Raw genomic sequence first — 2626 nt, forward strand, 5'->3', positions numbered from 1 at the left:
GTGCCCTTTTGCACTTTTGACTTTCACACAGCTTGGTTAAGCCTCCATTAACAACAAGATGCCCTTGCTGTAATTTGTAAATCAGTCTTGGATAAAATTCTCTCTAAAGTCCATATCTTCAAGGACTTTAAATATAAAGACCTAATTCAAGTAATAATAATAATAATAATAATAATAATAATAATAATAATAATAATAAAGTTGGAAGGGACCTTGGAGGTCATATAGTCCAACCCCCTGCTCAGGCAGGAACCCTACACCATTTCAGACAAATGGCTGTCCAGTCTCTTGTTAAAAACTTCCAGTGTTGGAGCATTCACCGCTTGTGGAGGTAGGTTGTTCCACTGGTTAATTGTTCTAACTGTCAGGAAGTTTCTCCTTAGTTCTAAGTTGCTTCCCTCCTTGATTAGTTTCCACCTGTTGCTTCTTGTCCTGCCTTCAGGTGCCTTGGAAAATAGCTTGACTCCCTCTTCTTTGTGGCAGCCCCTGAGATATTGGAACACTGCTATCATGTCCCCCCTCGTCCTTCTCTTCGTTAAACTAGACATACCCAATTCCAGCAGCCATTCCTTATATGTTTTAGCCTCCAGTACCCTAATCATCTTTATTGCTCTTCTCTTCTAGAGTCTCAGTTGTCAAAGGCTTTCTCTGCATACAAAAAACATTTTAAAAATATTAAAGCTACTTGGTTTTTGTTATGATATTGTAGGTATTCAATAACATTCAAGTCTGTTCCCACATTGTATTTTAAGTGTCTTCTCTCAAAATGCCAGATTGGTCTTCATGGATAAAAGACTGTGAAACCTTCTTGGATTTTTCTACCAATACTGCAATGAAAAATTTATAATCATTATTTAATTATGAAATTGGTCTATATTTTTTCTTGTCAGAAATGCATCCTGACTTACCTTTGGCAGTAGAACAATATTGGCTTCTTTCCATGAGATATCCTAGTTTCATGTTGTATGGAATTCATTATATCTTTCAATGGCTATAAAAGTTTATCTTCAAAACATTTATAATACTGTCTTGAGAGGCCATCTGGACCTGGAGCTTTGCCTATTTCAAATATAATTCATTCATAAGTTATATTTGGACTTGTGAAAGCTTTGGTCAATGTTTTTGTAGATAATTGTTTTTTGCATATCCACTTCCTAACTCTTGTAGAAGTTGGAGTAAAAGTTATAAAAGGATTTTTTTTTTAATCAACTCATTGTCTGTGAATACAATATCACATTCTTGGGTTTTATCTGTCATTTTCTTTTCTCTTTCTTTTCTTAGTTTATATGCTAGCCTGTTTTAAATGCAAACTCAAATTGTCTTTGTTTCACATAATTCAATTTTATCTCTGTCTCCTGGATGGTCAACAGGAATGATTGCTTGATTCGATGTAAAATTTTACAGGTGACTTTTGGGTGTCTTCTGCAAATCAGTTTCTTTATTTTTAATTTCATTCAATATCCTTTGCATCATTTCTTGAGATCTCTTTTTCTCCAAATGATTGTGTTGAATAAAATAGCCCCTCATAAAAGCTTCACTCACATCCCAAAAAGTCATTAAGTCTATTCCTTTATCAAATTATTATCAAAATATTCATTTAATTTCTTTTTGCAGTCTCTATAATCATCTCCTCCTATAGAATAGTTTTATTTAATCTCCATCTATAACTCAGTCTTTTTTTTTAAGTATCAAAAGAATTGGACTGTGATTTGAAAATGACCTAGGCAAAATATCAGCTTTTGCAATTTTGTTTGCGAGATTTTTGGAGATCCATATCATATTAATTCTTGAAAACAATTTGTGTCATTCTGAGAAGAAAGTATATTCTCTAGCCAATTCATTTGTATGCATTCAAGACTCAACCAATAATAAATTGTGCATCAACTAAAAAAAAGCCTTCAGTAATTTACCTTGAGAGGATTTAATCTCTTTATTAAATGTTCTGTCAAACGTTGGAGAAGTCACTCTATTCCAATCCCCCAGCAGACACTAATTTTCATAGGAAAAAGCTGATAATTGATCCATAAGGTACATAAGGTCCAAGCAAGCATGGACTTCTTGCAGTGATGATCTCTTTGTAAGAGTTTCTAATCAGGACTATTCTAGAAAGCCATTAGATGAGAATAGTCCTACTACAGTCAGAATCTCTTGTTATGGATTTAGAAAAAAGGGCTTTAGCACAGGGTTGGTTAATCTTTTGGTGAAACCAAGAGCTTCGTTGAGCAAGATGACAATGCAACATGGTTAGAAAGCATAGTTTCTGAAGATAAGAACAGTGTTCTGAAGATATGCCAAGTAACAAATGTTACTTTGTCATTATTTGGAATATCGAGTCCAAGTATTGTTGATTTTATTCCATTCCGTTCCACCTCTACTGCAACAAATCTGCCATGATCATCTGATACCAATACTTTTGACTTAAATTTGGCTCATATATAAAACGACTCTATTAATCTTTTTTGTACCAGCTGAAATAAATTCTTCACTTAATTTTTTATTAGTCATATATTTCTTGTCTTCAGTCTTAACATGTATTTCTTGCAAACAAATTATATCAACATTTAATATCTTCAAATACTGAAATACCTTCTTTCGCTTTGATGGAGCACTTGCTCCATTAATGTTT

Source organism: Protobothrops mucrosquamatus, unplaced genomic scaffold (assembly GCF_001527695.2).
Source record: "Protobothrops mucrosquamatus isolate PMUCROS unplaced genomic scaffold, P.Mucros_1.0 scaffold2050, whole genome shotgun sequence".
Classification (NCBI taxonomy): domain Eukaryota; kingdom Metazoa; phylum Chordata; class Lepidosauria; order Squamata; family Viperidae; genus Protobothrops; species Protobothrops mucrosquamatus.